This window comes from Bos taurus, chromosome 26, assembly GCF_002263795.3.
Source record: "Bos taurus isolate L1 Dominette 01449 registration number 42190680 breed Hereford chromosome 26, ARS-UCD2.0, whole genome shotgun sequence".
Taxonomy (NCBI): Eukaryota; Metazoa; Chordata; class Mammalia; order Artiodactyla; family Bovidae; genus Bos; species Bos taurus.
This window is the reverse complement of record NC_037353.1, coordinates 17,576,504-17,598,863: the sequence shown is the minus strand read 5'-3', so window position 1 is coordinate 17,598,863 and position 22,360 is coordinate 17,576,504. Positions and strand designations below refer to the sequence as shown.

At 41.1% G+C, this 22,360-nt stretch overlaps 1 protein-coding gene across 4 annotated transcripts in view; it reads left to right on the top strand.

Moving 5' to 3' along the window:
• The window catches only part of BLNK (B cell linker), a 91,191-nt gene that overhangs the window by 8,306 nt on the left and 60,525 nt on the right, over positions 1-22,360 (top strand).

Sequence of the window (22,360 nt, the reverse complement as noted above, 5' to 3'; positions counted from 1 at the left end):
CCAATGAGGCCCTACAGAATATTGCTGTCAGTATTTCATGCTATCACATGCTTCCAAGTCCAAACTTGAATTTCACACTGACGCAGGCATGTCTGGTACCCTGTGATACTATATATTTTTCAAGGAATGTTCTCACAACAGTTCATGTAATCTGAGAGTGAGTCATAATTAAAAAGAGCAGAGTTGGTCTTATGCATAGACTAAGTATAAAGGACCATGTGGTATAATTAAGAAGTGCTGCAGAAAGGTGGTTTTTTTGTTTTGTTTTGTTTTTTTTGCTGAATTTTGGAATTAGGCAGACCTAGGTTTGACTACTTGCTCTGTACTCCATAGGTCTTGGTCTCTGAGAAGATTACTTAATTCTTTTTAGCCTCAGCTTTTCAGGAAAATGAGAATAATAATAAATAACATAATGCATGTTCGGTTGCACAGTCATGTCTGACTCTTTTTGAACCCACAGACTGTAGCCTGCCAGGCTTCTCTGTCCATGGGATTTCCCAGACAAGAATACTGGAGTGGGTTGCTCTTTCCTCCTCCAAGGGATCTTCCCAACCCAGGGATCCAACCCATGTCTGCTATATCTCTAGCACTGGCACATGGATTCTTTACCACTGAGTTGCCTGGGAAGCCCATATAACATAATAAGGGTGTTGTAACCGTAAATGTATTAAATAGAGAGTAAGGGTTCTGAGAATGTCCCACAAATCCCTCCTGGCCTGGGCTCTGCTGTTGCCCCAAATTGTGTCTTTAGAGAGACTTCCTTCTGTGATAAAGCAGTATCTTAGAGTCCTGGCTCAAGATTAAACATCACTGTAATAGGTTCAGGCATTAAGCTCTTTGACATCACTAACACCCAGGCCAGAATCTAACAGCTCATCGTGGGGGCAGAAAGCTGTGCTCTTCTGTCTCCCACACAGATGTGGCTCAATCTATGGTTGTTAGTTGAAAGAAGGGAACATTGTTCAGGAAAGTGGTGAAAAGAAGGTGAGAAAGGTCAGAGGAGGGAGACAACACCTAAATCGAGGGAGGCTATAACTAAAGTGCTTGGACAACAGGGTTAGAGGGCTGAGCTCAAAGGCAGAAAGAAATGTCCTCCCTCATTGACTATGCTGTTGTTTACAACTTTACTTGGTTCAAAACGTAAAAAGCTGCAGGGTGAAGAATAACCTTTTAAACATGTTTGGCATATTAATGACCATACCCAATCCTAGGTGGGAAGGAAACAGTCATTTTTAGCACAAACAACTACAGTAGATTCAAATACAAACATGAAAAACATACTTTCAAAAAGGAAAATGGCAAATGTAATACCAAACTGAAAACACCTTGGTGGCTCAGATGGTAAAGAACCTGCCTGCAATACGGGATTTGATCTCTGGTCAGGAAGATCCCTAAAGAGCTTCTTGAGCAGGATAAAAGAGGTGAGTGGAAAAGCTGACTTAAAACTCAACACTCAAAAAACGAAGATCATGGCATCCGATCCCATCACTTCATGGCAAATAGATGGGGGAAAAGTGGAAACAGTGGCAGATTTTATTTTCTTGGGCTCCAAAATCACTGCAAATTTGACCACAACCACAAAATTAAAAGACACTTGCTCCTTGGGAGAAAAGCTATGACAAACCTAGACAGTGTATTAAAAAGCAGAGACATCACTTTGCTGACAAAGGTCCATATAGTCCATATAGTGGTTTTTCCACTAGTTATGTGCAGGTATGAGAGTTGGACCATAAAATAGGCTGAGTGCTGAAGAACTGATGCTTTTTAATTGTGCTGGAGAAGACTCTTGAGAGTCCCTTGGACTGCAAGGAGATCAAACCAATCAACCCTAAAGAAACTCAGTCTTGAATATTCATTGGAAGGACTGATGTTGAAGCTGAAGCTCCAATACTTTGGCCACCTGATGCAAAGAGCAGACTCACTGGAAAAGACCCAGACACTGGGAAAGATTGAGGGCAGGAGAAGGGGATGACAGAGGACGAGATGATTGGACAACATTAGTGACTCAACAGACATGAGTCTTCGCAAACTACAGGAGATCGTGAAGGACAGGGAAGCCCGTCATGCTGCAGTCCATGGGGTCACAAAGAGTAGGACACGACTGAGTGACTGAACAACAACACCACCAGCAAATCACTGGAAAACTGAGCCCTCTACATGTATGTGACTATTTTGCTTCTTAAATTGTCTTACACCCTGTTCATGGTCAAAGTTCTCTTTTTACAGCAGAAAACTTTTTTATTTCCTATTATCATCCTATCAACAGATTATCACAGTTATCCAACCAATCCCAGGTGACTGAATCAAATTCATTTGATGAATGATGAAAACAATTCTTAACATGATTAAAACAAAAGCTATTTGTGTGCCTCGAAAGTAAAGTAGGGGAAAAAACATCTGCTTTAAAATTGCTAGTAACTACTTAGTGGGTCTGAGGCTTCCTTTTGGGTTGATGAACTGTTCTGCAACGAGACAGTGGTGGTAATTGCACAGTACTGTGAATTTTCTAAATTTACTTACTATTCACTAAGTTGAATATTGAAATAGTTGAATGAGGAATTTTTGGTAATAAAATTATTTTGCATATTTACTGTAAAATATTATATTATGGGGATACATGATCATTTCATTTGACCAATTAGATACTGTGTCAAAGTACTTTTTTAAAATGTATTATTGGGGAATTCCCTGACGGTTTGGTGGTGAGACTCAGCGTTCTCACTGCCGAGGGCCTGGGTTAGCCTCCCCGGTCAGGCAACGAAGATCCCACAAGCTGAGCAGTGTGGCCACCCCACCACAAAAAATGTATTATTAATAAATGTTCCTGTAGGGTAAACATTTAAGAATGACAATGCTTCCTTCCACTTTAATCTCTACATATGATATTTTCCAATACTTTTTTCACTCAGATTCCAAAGAAATGATGAGCTTGAGGCAATTTTTTTTTTATGTATCAGAAATACCATTCTTGCAATATCACTCCTTGAAAATTTACTCCCTGAAAATATCTTTGTTTTTTGTTATAGAAATGATTGCTCAGACAAGTGGGGTGTAACATGTAGACACAGCCAAGGTTCAATTTTCCCCCCAATAAGGTTAATTTTTTCTTTTAAACACGCCCCTTTTCCAGAATTACATTTTCAGAATTTTCTGAAAATGATTAGAATTACTTGTCATGCAGTCTTACAAATTTGAGAATCATCTGCTTTACACAATAATTTTCATGCTGTTAGAAGAAAGACTGTAAACATCACAAAATTCCAGCTGTCAGCACCTGGTTAGAACAAGAAACAAATCAGAGCCCTGCACAGTGACGGGGTTAGATAACATGACCTCCAGGGGCTCTTCCAAACCCAAGTGCCTTCTTGAATTTTTTTGCTTTCCACAACCTGTTTCCACATATTCTAGGAAGAAGTTTCCCTTTACCCCAGGTCCTCCATGCTATGTGGGTGAGTGAGAGCCAGCACCAGAGAGATGAAGGAAAGTGCTACATCCCTACAGACCCTTAAAATCAAGGAGCCGAGAGCCTGACACTTCTGCTGTCACATCAAGGGACAAATCTCCTAGGACCTCTGTACAGCGAATTCAACCTACTTTCCTGTCATCTCATCCATGTCAGGGCAGTGTGTCTCCTGCCTAACTGCCTCTGATAGGGTAAAGTGCACCAGGAGGTTTTTTTTTGGAAAGGACTCAGGGTATTAGGATCCTCTTTATTCCTGGTTGTGCCAAGTCAGCCCAATTTCTGTCTGCTTATAACCGAGATCCGCCGTCTAGACACGTCAAAGACAACCACAAAGTATTTGCAGATCTCAGTGGGAAAAAAGAAATGGTAGTGTATGGAGAAACTTGCAAATTACTTTCTCTGGTTCCTAGGTGGTTAGTGAGACAACCCAGGCCGTGAGATGCTCACATAGAAGGTGCACAGATGCCCCCACTCCAGGACTCTTAAGTGGCCTTTCGGACTAGGGTGATGAGACGGGCGCACGGGGATAGGTACCCAGGTCTCCTTGCGGCTGAGCCCAGGCACTCTACTTCCGAGCACGGTCTGCACCTGAGAGCCCTTGCCATATTCCTTCCTGCCAGCTGCGTGTGCTGCCCTCTCTGTTTCTCCCTCCCCCTGCCTTCTGTCCCTTCCTCTTTCTTCTTTGCCCCTCCCTAAAGACCGAAACAAGCCCTGCAGAGCCCATGCAGTCTTCCAGCAACAAGTTGAGCAGGGAAGACTTGTAGCAGGGCAGCAGTGGGAGCACGTGTCCTCAGTAAACACCCCTTGGCTGGGGGAGGAACTGGATGCCTTCTCCAGGAACAGAGAGGAAGGTGCCCAAAGGGGCACATGCTGAAGCTGGCCATCCACCCTGGTGAGGGGCCAAGCTGAGACAAAGAAGCACACGTCACGCAGGGATGGTTGAGAGCATGGGTTCTGGAGTCGGATGGCCTGATTTCTAATCCCAGCTCTGTTGTTCACTAGTTGTAGGACCTGGGGCAAGTTGCTTCTCTGAGCAAGTATTTCCTCACTATAAAAGTTGAGATAATCACAACAATGTGAAGATGCAATGTGTATGTGAATACACTACTGACTGTACACTCACTTAACACTAGTTACCATAAATTTAATGTTATGTGGTTATTTTTTAAATGGGATAACAATAGGACCTATATCACCAGGCTGTGAGGGCTAGATGAGATAATACACGCAAAGGACCTGGCACACAATACATGCTCAGTGAGTGCGGGCATTCACTGCAGTGCCACTGAGTATCCATTTGACCACTGGCCTGGCTCTCTGGGCCTGGACTTGTAAGCATAGCTCTGGGCTGCGGTATAAACTGGAGGGCACATCCCTGCTGTGGAAAGGCTGGTTCTTGAACAGGAAACTTGGACCACATGCGGAAAGGATGGAGCGGCATGTGAGGGAAAGAGCTGGGGGAATCCTCAAAATTAATCTGGGGACAATGGCAGAATTTCTTTGGAATTTAATGTCCTCCCTTCCAAGAGGAGGTTGACCCAGGATATTCCTAAAGTCTCTCTCACCATCAGACTTCTGTGACTACCTTGATGACAGGCAAAACTTGGAGTTTTGGAGCTGTGTGGTCTGAACCCAGCACTGGGGTCTCCTGGGCCTTGTCTCTGCGTCTGTGAATGGGGCTGGGGGAGACCTTACTCTCAGGAGCATCTTGAGGTATCCTATGGTAGAAAGGACTTGCCAAAACTTCTGTGCCAGCTTCACCACGGACCGTCTCCAGAAGGAAGGGACTTCGGTTGCTGAATTCGCAAATCTAAATATAACACCAGTAATGCCACAGGAAGGCTGGCCCGGAGGAAGCTGGGCCAGGCTGTGGGGAGGAGGGACGCTAGTGCGAGGACCAGGGCTGCTGAGTGCAAAAACAGAACAGTCACTCAAAAGCGGCATTCTGTTTCAAAATGACCGTCAGCAGCCACAGACTTCAGTTTTGAGACAGAAATTATCCAAAGGGAAATTATTTTGTGTGAATTAGAGATGCCCCCCCCCAACCTGCACCTCCCACCTCCCGCCCCATCTGTCTCTCTCTGCCCTTCGGTCTGACACAGGTCAGATGTTTCTGTCGTGTGACATGGTGGCAGAAGGGACCTTCCTCCTACATCACCAGAGGCAGGGCTTGTGTCATAGCAGCTCTGAATCCACATGCGCCTTGCTTGGTTTGCTCACTGAATACTGTGGAATAACAAAACAAATACACGTCTTGCATAAAACAAATAAGATTAAATTTTAAGGGGAAGACCCTGCCCTCAAGTCAGTTGTTGTTTAGTCACTAAATTGTGCCCAACTTTTTGTGACACCTTGGACTATAGCCCACCAGGCTCCTCTGTCCATGGGATTCTCAAGGCAAAAATACTGGAGTGGGTTGCCATTCCTTTCTCCAGGGAATCTTCCCCACCCACGCATCGAACCTGAGTCTCCTGCACTGTAGGCAGATTTTTTACCATCTGAGCCATCAGGGAAGCCCCTAAAACGTTTAGTTGTATCCAAATTTTGAAGACCTTTGATTGCCAAGATAATGAGTTTGTACCTTATCCTGCAAGAAACTGGGAGACAGCAATGACTATCCATGAGTGGAGCGACATGATAAAAGGAGCAATTTAGGAAAATGAACCCGAAGAAGGGGAGAGGCTAAAGGGAAGGAGACAAGATGGGGGAACACAGAGGAATGGATAGAGAAGATGGGGTACATATATACAATGGACTGTTACTCAGCCATAAGATGAATGAAATAATGCCCACTTGCAGCAGCATGGATGGCCCTAGAGTTTGCCATACTGAGTGAAGTCAGACACAGAGAGAGACATATCATGTGATATTGCTTATATGAGGGATCTAAGAAAAAATGATGCAAATGAACTTATTTACAAAACAGAAATGGACTCATAAACTTGGGAGAGTGAACTTGTGATGGCAGGGGAGACAGGCGAGGGGGGGGACAAATAGGGGGTTTGGGATTGACATGTACACACTGCTATATTTAAAGTGGATGACTGACAGGGACCTACTGTGTAGCATAGGGAACACTGATCAATATTGTGTGGCAATCTGAATGGAAGGAGAATTTGAAAGGGAGTAGATACATGTGTATAACTGAGTTGCTTTGCTGTACACCTGAACCTAGCACAGAATTGTTTATCAACTATACTTGAATATAAAATTAAAAGTTTTTTTTTAAGAAAAGATGGGTTGGAGCACTGGCGTAGTCTATCATCCTGAGATCACAGTGGCTGTAGCTGTAGGAGTGAACAGGAGGGTAAAGAGAAGGGTAAAATTTGTCTAAATATGAATTGATATAACTAGTGATAGGAGATGAATAGTCAGAGAAAAAGTGAAAAAAAAGTTGGAAATTTCAAGAACACCAGATTATTTAATTACTTATTAAATTTAATAACAAAATATACCATAAAGTGACTAGTAGCATCTTAAAAATAAGTCCTGAGTCAATAAGTGAGATCATTAAAACTCCTGAAAAAGGAGGAAGTCAGCTAAGCAGACCTAGTGATGATCACTGCATTTTAAAAAATCTGTTCATAGTATGAAGTGGTCAGAGACTGGATTTTTTTTTTTTTTTGCCTCTATATATATACACCAAAGAAAGCATTAGAGATTTCTACTCCAAATTGGTCTTAGAAACATATAAGATGGAGATACCAGGCCAGTTGTGAGGAGAGCACAGATAGATGTCCTAAGAGTACCCAACCGAGTAGATGTAGATAATTCACAGGCAGTCATCTGGGCAGTTCAGAGAGAGGCTGAATAACTCTCGGTCAAGACAAAAAGCCAGGCTTGGTTCAGCAGACACTGGAGAACTGCTGTAGGCCCTAGAAGAGAGAGCAGCCTGGTGAAAGCTGGGTTTTAGAAACATGAGCTGAATAGACCCTGACAAGCCTTCAGAGCATGGACTGGAGAGGCACAGCGCCAGAGGCAGCTTTTTCCTGGTGTGAGGGGGAAGCTGTAGGCTTGGATCTTGGTTGCAGGAGAAGGACCAGCCCTGTGCATACTGAAAGGATGAAGCTCCAGATCTGGGCTCGAGGTTAGGATGTGGGGATGAAGAAGGAGCAAGGATTTGCCTTGTTCTTTTTGTCTGTGAAGAGTTGCTTGAATATGAAACCTTCTTTAATCCATTCCTAAATCCAGATTAAATAGGGATTTTCTCAGATAAACATTGCTTTGCAGTCCACCTTTTCTCGAAAAACAGTGAAAAAACATCATAAAGTTTGCTTTCTCATGGTTCTCTGTGAGTGCACTGAGCTAAAAACAAGATATTTTCTGGGTTTTTTCTACAAAACTTTAAAGAAAGCACTTCTTGCAGATGATACCATCTTTCAAATCATCTATATTTAACAAAAATTATTAGAAAGGTATTAATGAAATATGACTTTACTTGGAGAACTCTTTGATGGTCTGGCCATATGCAACTGCCTTTCCAGTGAACTTCATGCCCATCCTGCTTCTAGTAGAGCTCTGCATCCCACCAGTCCCTCCTTCCATGCCAATCAGCCATGCTAGGGAGCATTTTCAGTCAACCATCCCTGCCACTACCAAAAAACAAAAACAAACGAAAAAACACCCCAGAACCGCCAACAACAGCAATAATAAAAACCAATTCTGGAGTACCTTCCGGTCTGGAGAATATCTATCCAAGCTCGTTCTACAATGACCATCTATTGCTTACAGCTGCCATTATAGTGGCATACAAAATGGTTTCACTGTCCTAAAAATCCTCTGTTTCACCTACTTATCTTTCCTTCCCTCTTCCTGAACTCCTGACAACCACTAATCTTTTTACTGTCTCTATGGTTTTGTCTTTTCCAAATTCCAGGTGGAATCATACCTTAGGTAGTCTTTTCAAACTGAATTCTTTGACATATATCACATTTTTAATCAGAAATCATCAGAAATTAAAAACTATGCAACATATGCAACCAGCCACTATTTGCTTCTGAGTCCAAAAAGAAAAGAAAAATGGTTATCTTTTGCCATTCAAATTACACCAGTCCTATCCCTCTTTTACAGACTCCCTGCCCCTGGGATTCTGGGAGTCCCAGGCTGCTTGTACCTCCCACATCTTCCCCCTGGCTCTCGCCTATCTCCAGATCCATTCACCACTCTCCTAGGAGCCATCCTGGTGCAGATGGCATCCTCTAGGTTCCATCTGGATTTCTTGGGCTCCTTCCACCTCTGGCCACAGACCCATCCCTTATTTCCTCACAGTCCTAAGAGAGTTATGAATGTGTAAAAAAACTTCACTGAAGTTTGAGGAATAAGAAAAGGGAAGTACATCACAAAGAATGATTTATTTTTGTTACTAGTCAAGGCTTCACTCAGTAGCCTGGACCCTACCTCAGGCTCTCTCTGCTTTGCTCCCAGCCAGAGAACACTTCAAATGCCAGCTCGCTTCTGCATGGTGAGAATGAGTGCTTCTAGGAGTCAACTCAACCTGTAGTCGAGGGACCAGCAACCAGGAGGCCCAAAGAAGACAGGAGACATCCTGATACCAGAGCCCAAGACCTGTCTACCACATCCTCATTTCCCTCACTTGCAGTTTCTAGACTGGAGTCTGCAGGATGAGCGACAGTGAGGCTGCCCATCCCCCACAGATGGGGCTATGGCTGTGTCTTAGTCCTAACAGCACCACATTCTATGTTCTTCCATGTTAGAGCACCGTATTAGGAATGGCAACATCTCAGCCAGGTTCTCTGCTGGGAGCAGGTCTGCTAGCTTTTGGATTATTGCACAGCGTGAGGGGCACATAGGCCCTTTATCTCCACTCTGCAGCTGCTGCAAACTATGGTTCAAGAAAAAAGCATATGACTATAAAATAAACAAAAATACACAGGCACCAGGTAGTCTAAATTCACACAGAGAAAAATCAAGTCCCGTAAAGAAGTGACCATCTAGTAAAGCATGCGTCCAGATTGGGTTACCCAACTGACCAATCAGTTTCTCTGCCAGAAACTCTACACTTGGGTTAATGAGGACTTTAATTTTCTGCAAGCAGGTATTTGCTTTATTTGGCACAACTGAAAGGTTTGCAGTGGAAAAGGGTATGATCATCACAGCAACAACAATCACAGTGGTGCTCAAAGGGTGGGCTCCCGACAGGTAGAGTCAGCGCCACCTGGGGACCTGTAGGAAATGCAAATTCTCCAGCCCCACCACAGACCTGCCCAATCAGAAACCCCAGGGGTTGGAGGGGAACTCTGGGTTTCCAAGGAACTCTGGGTGATTCTGGTGCAGTTTATTGTGAGAACCACTGGTCTGCCAGATTCTAAAGCCTCTAAACTCTTCTTTGAAGACAAAAAACTGCTCGTAACTTTCAAACAATGATCTTTCCTCTCTCAAGACATCATGGGATCTAAATGAGATCCTGGTTCAGTCAGGGCCACAGTACTCCAGTGTGTTGGTAAATAGCTAAATTTATTGATATTAACCCAAAAGCTTGAAAAAAAATTTAAAACAACAGGAAAGGAGAGAATATAATATTCAACTTGGTTTATATAGGGAATAATAATTATTTATATGACCTGCTCACTATTTTGAGTGTGAAAATGTCATACTGCTTAAAAATAACATATTAATGCTGTTTTAAAATGTAGATACGTGTAGATAAGCTTTGTCCTTCATTGTATTTTGTTAACATAAGCATGGCTATCTCTTCACAACTTTAAAAGATGAGAACACTGAGATCCCATTATCCTTCTCCTAGCCTTGCAAGGATATCTCTGAAAGGGATAATCAAAGTGCAGCTACTTTATGCCTTACCTATTTTCACCCCCACACAGCTTATCACAGTGAAACAACTGTCGTTCAACTCAAGAGCATCTTCTCCTGAAACAGTCCAGTTGCACATTTCTTTGCTATTGCATATCCTCCAAGTTGTGCTAGAGGACAAAAAGTGCTCCAGAATGGAGCAGAAGATACTAAAGAAGGCAGCAAAAGCTGTGCACCAGACCGTGTGTGAAGAGTTGATAAAGGGAGCTGAGGGCATCACCACATCTTCTTGGTCTGGGGGATGCCGACTTGTACCACGTAACAAGGTTGGCAGCTGAAACTGAGCGGTCTGTGGATGGCAGGATTTGAGTGAATGAGATGCAGAGGGAGGAAAAAAATTTAAACACAAAACATGTAGTTTGTGAAAAAATTCAACCATTTGCTAAAATTATAGATTATAATTATTTTAATAATCTATCAGTTCAGTCGCTCAGTCGTGTCTGACTTTTTGTGATCCCATGAACTGCTATAATTAAAAGTAATTATGAAATGCCAAGAAGCATCAACTACCTAGCTGAATAATTGAAAAAATTACATCAAACTTTTTTGCAACAATTTACATGTGACTATTTACACCTACAGCAAAGTCAGTTATGCAAATCAGCCTCTGGCTCCCTATTACTCTGCCTGTGTCCCACTCTTCAGGAACCTCTGATAGGATCCTTCACTCCAGTTCATTTTGCCCTTCAATCCAGTTAGGCATTAAGTGGGGTAAAGACATTCCACTTGGTTATAGCTGGCTTACAACTAGAGTGCCCTCTGCTCCCCACTTGAAATTATTCAGTTTCTTCCTAATCAATCCATTTCCATCTGTCTCTCAATCTCACTTCCTCTCTACTCCTACACCTCCTATCTTCCCCGCCTGCCCATTCCTCTATCTCACAGGTTCTCTACAGTTCCTCAGCAAAAGGAGAAAAGGGTTTGCACGGGATGTATGTGAACAAATTCTAGAATGCTATATGCTTCTGAGGCAACTTAAAGTCCAGCTGGAAGGATGCCCCTGTGTGTCTCTGATGGACCAGGTGGTCCTCTTCTCTCTCATCCATCCTGTTCTCTCCGCTGCTGAGCCTGGTGCTTAGCTGAGCTCTCATACATGTGGAATCAACACACCCAGCCTCCTTTACTGGTGATGTAAGATATGGTCTCATTTCCTTTGTTATGCAAACGATGAAATGGCACTGACCTTCTCATATTCAAACTTGAACCCCTCACTGGGTTGCCCAGTCATGTAGATAATTCTCCAAGGTGTAGCCTCAAGAAGTCTCTCTTATCTTTCTACTCCACCCTCCAGCTTGTCCTCCCACTGCGATCCACCCCTCAGTGCCAATGGAACACACTTTCCCCATAGCCCGATCAAAGCTGGGCTACAACTCCTGACAGGATACCATTGAAGATTTGGGGACAATAAAGGGAATTATCTCATTGAAAAGGGCTACCGATGGCACCGCAGATGGCTCTTCTCAGAGCAGAGGCCCAGACCCAGTCTCGGGTTCAGGGCCACATACCTCCCCACCCCTCCAGCCTCACACTGTAGAAAAACCCTCAGGTTTGTCTATGCTTTTCAGGTCTACAGGTCCGAACAATCATCAGACTTAGAAGGGAAAAGAGCTCCCCTACATGCCCAATCTACATTATCATTTCTTGTTTGACAATCTCCCTTTTCCCAAGATAGTTGAGAGTAGGAATGTCCACTGTGCAGTAAATGTCCCATCACCATGATGTCTGACGGCCCTCAGGAAATAGCTACAGCAGAACAACAGGAGAATTGTTGTTGTTCAGTCATTAAGTCGTGTCTGACTCTGCAATCCCATGGACTGCAGCACACCAGGCTTTTCTGTTCCTCACTAGCTCCCAGAGTTTGCTCAAATTCACGTCCATTGAATCGGTGATGTTATCTAACCATCTCATCCTTTGTCACCTCCTTCTTTGCCTGCCCTAAGTCTTTCCCAGCATCAGGGTCTTTTCCAGTGAGTCAGTTGTTCACATCAGGTGGCCAAAGTATTTGAGCTTCAGCATCAGTCCTTCCAATGAATATTCAGGGTTGATTTCCTTTAAGATTGGCTGGTTTGGTCTCCTTGCTGGTCCAAGGGACTCTCAAGAGTCTTCTCCAGCACTACAATTCAAAAGTATCAATTCTTCAGTGCTCAATCTTCTTTGTGATCCAACTCTCACATCAGTACAGGACTACTGGAAAAAACTAGGTTAATTTCAGCCTGAAATTAACACTTAGTCGGGAGGCCAACAGGTCAGGCCAGGCAGAGTTCCTCTGACAAGCTGTTCTCTCATCCTCTCAAATGCTCCATTCCCTATACCAAAAAGCTTTGCAGCATATACATTGTAAATCCATACATAGCCCAAGAGAATATTTCTCCCAGATTCCAGTTCCTGTCAACAGGGTTTCGTACGCCTATGCTAAGCTTAACTGTGTATCACTCTTCATAACAGCTAATAGACAGCCTAGCTCCCAGAGTGAGAGAAATCCTCATTTTTTTAATGGAAAAACTCCATTTCCTCCTGGAACAATGGCTATATACAAGCTTTTTGTGAGCTCAGTCATGTCCAGTTCTTTGCTGCTCCATAGACTGTAGACCGCCAGGCTCCTCTCCTCATGGTATTTTCCAAGCAAGAATACTGGAGTGGTTGTCACTTCCTACTCCAGGGGATCTCCCAACCCAGGGATTGGACTGGTGCTTCTTGCATCTCCTGCACTGACAGGCAGATTCTTTACCACTAGTGCCACGTCGGAAGCCCCATATACAAGCTTTGTATTTCATTAACTAAAATGCCCAATGAAATTGTTTTCTCAGAAGAAAGGAAAGCCTTGCCTGAAAGGTAAATTCATATATGTTACTCTTTCAAGGCAGAACCATGTGAAATTTTATTTAGATGTATTTTAAATTAGAAAGTCATTATGAAGAAAATAAAACATGGTCCTATACGCTGAACTTTTTTCTAATTCATAAATTTTTCTAATTACAATTGACCTTGAAAACAACCATGTAACAATTTTTTGCATATCCTTCTACAAAGCTATGTACATACCAGCACACATGTATATATGTCTTTTTTTCCTACAAAAAACATAGGAAAACATAGAAACATTCTTTCTTTTCTTTTGTCGCATCCTCCATTTTCATTTAACTTAATAATATCTCAAGATTTTTTTTTACATATTAGCAATAGAGATTTTTTTTTTATAGCCTGTGGTATTCCATTTATGGCTTTATCAGTGTGTATTTAAGAAGTTCCCTTTTAATAATCAATGGGCATGTAGGTTGTTTCCAGGTGTTTTGGTGGGAGAGGCAGAAAGGATTAGAGCTATTACACGTATCTGGAATAAACATTCTGATATGTATGTTTGTATAGTTTGTGACTATGTTCATAAGGTAAATTTCTAGCAGTGGAACTTCCAGGTCAAGAGGCAAGGTGGTTTTTCATTTTGACAGATATCGATTGTACTAATTTATATTCCCAAGAATATCTGTATTCTTACATACTTGCCAACCCTGGGGATTATTATACTTATTAAGTTTTGCCAGTCTGGTAATCAGAATATTATACCTCATTGTTCCCATTTAGATTTCTTTAAATATAAGTGATATTAAATAACTTTTTTTTTTTTTTTTTTTTTTTTTTTTAAATTTTATTTTATTTTTAAACTCCACATAATCGTATCAGTTCTGCCAAACATCAAAACGAATCCACCACAGGTATACATGTGTTCCCCATCCTGAACCCTCCTCCCTCCTCCCTCCCCATACCATCCCTCTGGGTCGTCCCAGTGCACTAGCCCCAAGCATCCAGTATCGTGCATCGAACCTGGACTGGCAACTCGTTTCTTACATGATATTTTACATGTTACAATGTCATTCTCCCAAATCTTCCCACCCTCTCCCTCTCCCACAGAGTCCATAAGACTGTTCTATACATCAGTGTCTCTTTTGCTGTCTCGTACACAGGGTTATTGTTACCATCTTTCTAAATTCCATATATATGCGTTAGAATACTGTATTTATGTTTTTCCTTCTGGCTTACTTCACTCTGTATAATAGGCTCCAGTTTCATCCACCTCATTAGAACTGATTCAAATGTATTCTTTTTAATGGCTGAGTAATACTCCATTGTGTATATGTACCACAGCTTTCTTATCCATTCATCTGCTGATGGACATCTAGGTTGCTTCCATGTCCTGGTTATTATAAACAGTGCTGCGATGAACATTGGGGTACACGTGTCTCTTTCCCTTCTGGTTTCCTCAGTGTGTATGCCCAGCAGTGGGATTGCTGGATCATAAGGCAGTTCTATTTCCAGTTTTTTAAGGAATCTCCACACTGTTCTCCATAGTGGCTGTACTAGTTTGCATTCCCACCAACAGTGTAAGAGGGTTCCCTTTTCTCCACACCCTCTCCAGCATTTATTATTTGTAGACTTTTGGATCGCAGCCATTCTGACTGGTGTGAAATGGTACCTCATAGTGGTTTTGATTTGCATTTCTCTGATAATGAGTGATGTTGAGCATCTTTTCATGTGTTTGTTAGCCATCTGTATGTCTTTTTTGGAGAAATGTCTATTTAGTTCTTTGGCCCATTTTTTGATTGGGTCGTTTATTTTTCTGGAGTTGAGCTGTAGGAGTTGCTTGTATATTTTTGAGATTAGTTGTTTGTCGGTTGCTTCATTTGCTATTATTTTCTCCCATTCTGAAGGCTGTCTTTTCACCTTGCTAATAGTTTCCTTTGATGTGCAGAAGCTTTTAAGTTTAATTAGGTCCCATTTGTTTATTTTTGTTTTTATTTCCAATATTCTGGGAGGTGGGTCATAGAGGATCCTGCTGTGATGTATGTCGGAGAGTGTTTTGCCTATGTTCTCCTCTAGGAGTTTTATAGTTTCTGGTCTTACGTTTAGATCTTTAATCCATTTTGAGTTTATTTTTGTGTATGGTGTTAGAAAGTGGTCCAGTTTCATTCTTTTACAAGTGGTTGACCAGATTTCCCAGCACCACTTGTTAAAGAGATTGTCTTTAATCCATTGTATATTCTTGCCTCCTTTGTCGAAGATAAGGTGTCCATATGTGCGTGGATTTATCTCTGGGCTTTCTATTTTATTCCATTGATCAATATTTCTGTCTTTGTGCCAGTACCATACTGTCTTGATAACTGTGGCTTTGTAGTAGAGCCTGAAGTCAGGTAGGTTGATTCCTCCAGTTCCATTCTTCTTTCTCAAGATCGCTTTGGCTATTCGAGGTTTTTTGTATTTCCATACAAATTGTGAAATTATTTGTTCTAGCTCTGTGAAGAATACTGTTGGTAGCTTGATAGGGATTGCGTTGAATCTATAAATTGCTTTGGGTAGTATACTCATTTTCACTATATTGATTCTTCCAATCCATGAACATGGTATATTTCTCCATCTATTAGTGTCCTCTTTGATTTCTTTCACCAGTGTTTTATAGTTTTCTATATATAGGTCTTTAGTTTCTTTAGGTAGATATATTCCTAAGTATTTTATTCTTTCTGTTGCAATGGTGAATGGAATTGTTTCCTTAATTTCTCTTTCTGTTTTCTCATTATTAGTGTATAGGAATGCAAGGGATTTCTGTGTGTTGATTTTATATCCTGCAACTTTACTGTAGTCATTGATTATTTCTAGTAATTTTCTGGTGGACTCTTTAGGGTTTTCTATGTAGAGGATCATGTCATCTGCAAATAGTGAGAGTTTTACTTCTTCTTTTCCAATTTGGATTCCTTTTATTTCTTTTTCTGCTCTGATTGCTGTGGCCAAAACTTCCAAAACTATGTTGAATAGTAATGGTGAAAGTGGGCACCCTTGTCTTGTTCCTGACTTTAGAGGAAATGCTTTCAATTTTTCACCATTGAGGATAATGTTTGCAGTGGGTTTGTCATATATAGCTTTTATTATGTTGAGGTATGTTCCTTCTATTCCTGCTTTCTGGAGAGTTTTTATCATAAATGGATGTTGAATTTTGTCAAAGGCTTTCTCTGCATCTATTGAGATAATCATATGGTTTTTATTTTTCAATTTGTTAATGTGGTGTATTACATTGATTGATTTGCGGATATTGAAGAATCCTTGCATCCCTGGGATAAAGCCCACTTGATCATGGTGTATGATCTTTTTAATGTGTTGTTGGATTCTGATTGCTAGAATTTTGTTAAGGATTTTTGCATCTATGTTCATCAGTGATATTGGCCTGTAGTTTTCTTTTTTTGTGGGATCTTTGTCAGGTTTTGGTATTAGGGTGATGGTGGCCTCATAGAATGAGTTTGGAAGTTTACCTTCCTCTGCAATTTTCTGGAAGAGTTTGAGCAGGATAGGTGTTAGCTCTTCTCTAAATTTTTGGTAGAATTCAGCTGTGAAGCCGTCTGGACCGGGGCTTTTGTTTGCTGGAAGATTTTTGATTACAGTTTCAATTTCCATGCTTGTGATGGGTCTGTTAAGATTTTCTATTTCTTCCTGGTCCAGTTTTGGAAAGTTGTACTTTTCTAAGAATTTGTCCATTTCTTCCACGTTGTCCATTTTATTGGCATATAATTGTTGATAGTACTCTCTTATGATCCTTTGTATTTCTGTGTTGTCTGTTGTGATCTCTCCATTTTCGTTTCTAATTTTGTTGATTTGATTTTTCTCCCTTTGTTTCTTGATGAGTCTGGCTAATGGTTTGTCAATTTTATTTATCCTTTCAAAGAACCAGCTTTTGGTTTTGTTGATTTTTGCTATGGTCTCTTTTGTTTCTTTTGCATTTATTTCTGCTCTAATTTTTAAGATTTCTTTCCTTCTACTAACCCTGGGGTTCTTCATTTCTTCCTTTTCTAGTTGCTTTAGGTGTAGAGTTAGGTTATTTATTTGACTTTTTTCTTGTTTCTTGAGGTGTGCCTGTATTGCTATGAACTTTCCCCTTAGGACTGCTTTTACCGTGTCCCACAGGTTTTGGGTTGTTGTGTTTTCATTTTCATTCGTTTCTATGCAAATTTTGATTTCTTTTTTGATTTCTTCTGTGATTTGTTGGTTATTTAGCAGCGTGTTGTTCAGCCTCCATATGTTGGAATTTTTAATAGTTTTTCTCCTGTAATTGAGATCTAATCTTACTGCATTGTGGTCAGAAAAAATGCTTGGAATGATTTCTATTTTTTTGAATTTACCAAGGCTAGCTTTATGGCCCAGGATGTGATCTATCCTGGAGAAGGTTCCATGTGCGCTTGAGAAAAAGGTGAAATTCATTGTTTTGGGATGAAATGACCTATAGATATCAATTAGGTCTAACTGGTCTATTGTATCGTTTAAAGTTTGTGTTTCCTTGTTAATTTTCTGTTTAGTTGATCTATCCATAGGTGTAAGTGGGGTATTAAAGTCTCCCACTATTATTGTGTTATTGTTAATTTCTCCTTTCATACTTGTTAGCATTTGTCTTACGTACTGTGGTGCTCCTGTGTTGGGTGCATATATATTTATAATTGTTATATCTTCTTCTTGGATTGATCCTTTGATCATTATGTAGTGACCTTCTTTGTCTCTTTTCACAGCCTTTGTTTTAAAGTCTATTTTATCTGATATGAGTATTGCTACTCCTGCTTTCTTTTGGTCCCTATTTGCATGGAAAATCTTTTTCCAGCCCTTCACTTTCAGTCTGTATGTGTCCCCTGTTTTGAGGTGGGTCTCTTGTAGACAACATATGTAGGGGTCTTGTTTTTGTATCCATTCAGCCAGTCTTTGTCTTTTGGTTGGGGCATTCAACCCATTTACGTTTAAGGTAATTACTGATAAGTATGTTCCCGTTGCCATTTACTTTATTGTTTTGGGTTCGAGTTTATACACCGTTTTTGTGTTTCCTGTCTAGAGAATATCCTTTAGTATTTGTTGGAGAGCTGGTTTGGTGGTGCAGAATTCTCTCAGCTTTTGCTTGTCTGAAAAGCTTTTGATTTCTCCTTCATACTTGAATGAGATCCTTGCTGGGTACAATAATCTGGGCTGTAGGTTATTTTCTTTCATCATTTTAAGTATGTCTTGCCATTCCCTCCTGGCTTGAAGAGTTTCTATTGAAAGATCAGCTGTTATCCTTATGGGAATTCCCTTGTGTGTTATTTGTTGTTTTTCCCTTGCTGCTTTTAATATTTGTTCTTTGTGTTTGATCTTTGTTAATTTGATTAATATGTGTCTTGGGGTGTTTCTCCTTGGGTTTATCCTGTTTGGTACTCTCTGGGTTTCTTGGACTTGGGTGATTATTTCCTTCCCCATTTTAGGGAAGTTTTCCACTATTATCTCCTCAAGTATTTTCTCATGGTCTTTCTTTTTGTCTTCTTCTTCTGGAACCCCTATGATTCGAATGTTGTAGCGTTTAATATTGTCCTGGAGGTCTCTGAGATTGTCCTCATTTCTTTTAATTCGTTTTTCTTTTATCCTTTCTGTTTCATTTATTTCTACCATTCTATCTTCTAATTCACTAATCCTGTCTTCTGCCTCTGTTATTCTACTATTTGTTGCCTCCAGAGTGTTTTTAATTTCACTTATTGCATTATTCATTATATATTGACTCTTTTTTATTTCTTCTAGGTCCTTGTTAAACCTTTCTTGCATCTTCTCAATCCTTGTCTCCAGGCTATTTATCTGTGATTCCATTTTAGTTTCAAGATTTTGGATCAATTTCACTATCATTATTCGGAATTCTTTATCGGGTAGATTCCCTATCTCTTCCTCTTTTGTTTGGTTTGGTGGGCATTTATCCTGTTCCTTTATCTGCTGAGTATTCTTCTGTCTCTTCATCTTGTTTAAATTGCTGAGTTTGGGGTGTCCTTTCTGTATTCTGGCAGTTTGTGGAGTTCTCTTTATTGTGGTGTTTCCTCGCTGTGTGTGGGTTTGTACAGGTGGCTTGTCAAGGTTTCCTGGTTAGGGAAGCTTGTGTCGGTGTTCTGGTGGGTGGAGCTGTATTTCTTCTCTCTGGAGTGCAATGAAATGTCCAGTAATGAGTTATGAGATGTCTATAGTTTTGGGGTGACTTTGGGCAGCCTGTATCTTGAAGCTCAGGGCTGTGTTCCTTTGTTGCTGGAGAATTTGCTTGGTATGTCTTGCCCTGGAACTTATTGGCCCTTGTGTGGTGCTTGGTTTCAGTGTCGGTATGGAGGCATTTGATGAGCTCCTGTGAATGAATGTTCCTTGGAGTCAGGAGTTCCCTGGAGTCAGGGTTTGGACTTAAGTCTCCTGCTTCCGATTATCGGTCTTATTTTTACAGTAGTTTCAAAACTTCTCCTTCTATACAGCACCATTGATAAAACATCTACATTAAAGATGATAAGTTTCTCTACAGTGGGGGTCACTCAGAGAGGTTCACAGGGTTACATGGAGAAGAGAAGAGGGAGGAGGGAGTTAGAGGTGACCCAAATGAGATGAGGTGAATCAATAGTGGAGAGAGTGGGCTAGCCAGTAGTCACTTCCTTATGTGCACTCCACAACTGGACCACTCAGAGATGTTCACGGGGTTATACAGAGAAGAGAAGAAGGAGGAAAGTAACAGAGGTGGCCAGAAGGATAAAAGGGGGGAATGAAAAGGAGGGAGACAGATCCAGCCAGTAATCAGTTCCCTAAGTGTTCTCCACCGTCTGGAACACACAGAAATTCACAGAGTTGGGTAGAGTAGAGAGGGGTTAGGGAGGAGACACAGGCGACCTGGTGGAGAAAAAGGAGGGTCCAAAGGGAGAGAGAGCAGTCAAGCCAGTAATCTCACTCCCTAGTGAAAAATGGGTCCTGAAGATTGGGTCCTTAAAGGTACAAAATTGGTAACAAATACATAAAAGCAAAAATTAAAAATCTAGAGTAGAGTTTGGAATTTCAAAAATACGATGTTAAAGAAAAGAAGAAGGAAAAGAAAGAGAGAAAGAACGAACAAACAAAAACAAACAAGGTCGCGAAAATTATAAAGTACAGGTACAAAATTGATAACTAATACCAGAAAGCGAAAATTAAAAATCTAGAGTAGAGTTTGGAATTTCAAAAATACAATGTTAAAGAAAAGAAGAAGGAAAAGAAAGAGAGAAAAAACGAACAAACAAAAACAAACAAGGTCGCGAAAATTGTAAAGAAAGTACAGGTACAAAATTGATAACTAATACCAGAAAGCAAAAATTAAAAATCTAGAGAAGAGTTTGGAATTTCAAAAATATAATGTTAAAAAAAAAAAAAAGAAGAAGAAAAATAAAGAGAGAAAACAAACAAACAAATATGAACAATGTCACAAAAATTATAAAGAAAATACAGGTACAAAATTGATATCAAATACCAAAAAGCATAAATTAAAAATCTAGAGTAAAGTTTGGAATTTCAGATATACAATGTTATATAAAAGAAGAAGAGAAAGAAACAGAGAAGAAGAAAAAAAAAAAAGTCACAGAAATTATATATAAAAAAAAAAACTATAGGTACAAAATTGATAACATATACCAAAAAGTGAAAATTAAAAATCTAGAGTAGAGTTTGGAATTTCAAAAATACAATGTTAAAGAAAAGAAGAAAAAACAAAAACAAACAAACAAAAAAAACAAGGTCAAAAAATTATAAAATATATATATATGAAGTTTGCTGAAGAAGAAAAAAATAGGGTCTTTTTTTTTTTTTTTTTGCAAAGTAATAGGTTATAAAAGTGAAAATTAAAGGAACAATAGAGGACTTAAAAAATTTTTTTTAATTAAAAAAAAAAGAAAGAATGATCGTAAAAATAATAAAAATATATCTAGGACTTTTTTTTTTTTTTTTTTTTTGGGTGTTGTGGGTTCAGTTCATTTTTGGCTAGTTCCTTGGTCAGATTTATATTTCTCAAGATCTATAGGCCCCTTCCTATGTAGTCCGTAGTAACCACAGGGTTTTGATCTATTGCCTGTAGCTTCCAAGGCGTTTCCCTCTGTTATATCTTCTTCTGTTTGCTAGTCTCTTCAGTATCTGGTTTCCGCCCTGACTCAAAGGGCACGGTGGAGGACGCTTTTTTTTTTTTTTTTTTTAGGCTTACTTGTTCAGTTGCGCTGTGGGGAGGGAGGGAGGGATGCTGCAAACAAATAACACTGGCGTGGGCTCGCAATGCCTCAGCCACCCTGGGTCTGCCCCTGCTCACGGCGCGTGTAGCCTCCCTGTCCACACTGCTCGGACTCTAGGTTGTTCCGCCGGGAACAATCCGAGGCTGGCCCTGGGCTGCATGCACCTCCCAGGTCCAAGCCGCTCAGGTTCAGGCACTCGGGTAGTCCTCAGAGGCGCAGACTCAGTTGGGCCTGCGTTTTGTGCTCTTCCCAGGTCCGAGCGCCAATTTGCTCTTCCCAGGCGAGCGCCAATGCTGCGACTTATCGCCTCCCCGCCACTCGGTTATCTGGATGTAAAACCGGCGCACCTTCTCAGGCAGATGTTGACCGTCCAGACCCCCAAGAAGTTTTAGTTAGCAAAGAAGCCTGCTTACAATTTTATAGATAATGTCTCTCTGGGGCTGCGATTGCCCCCTTCCGGCTCTGGCTGCCTGTCACCGGAGGGGGAAGGTCTGCAGCCGGCTATCTCTGTTCAGTCCTTTGTTCCGTGCGCGGGCCTGGCGGTCTTAGGTTAGGGCTGGCTTTTCGCGTGGTAGGTATCCCACAGTCTGGTTTGCTAGCCCAAATTATTTCGCTCAGATAGCGCTCAGGGTATTCAGGCCAGATTCTTACTCTCAGTGATGCAGCCCACGCCGCGCCTCCCTGCCCAGCCCCGGTTTGCTAATGGCGGATGCAGGCGTCTGCGCTGCTTCTCTGCTGGGGGAGTTACCGTAGGGCTCACAATCTGCGAGTTTTAAATTGTTTATTTATTTTTCCCCCTGTTATGTTGCCCTCTGTGCTTCCAAAGCTCGGCACAGATTCGGCAGTGAGAAGGTTTCCTGATGTTTGGAAACTTCTCTCTTTTTAAGATTCCCTTCCCGGGACGGAACTCCGTCCCTCCCTCATTTGTCTCTTTTTTTTTGTTTTTAATATTTTTTCCTACCTCCTTTCGAAGAGTTGGGTTGCTTTTCTGGGTGCCTGATGTCCTCTGCCGGCATTCAGAAGTTGTTTTGTGGAA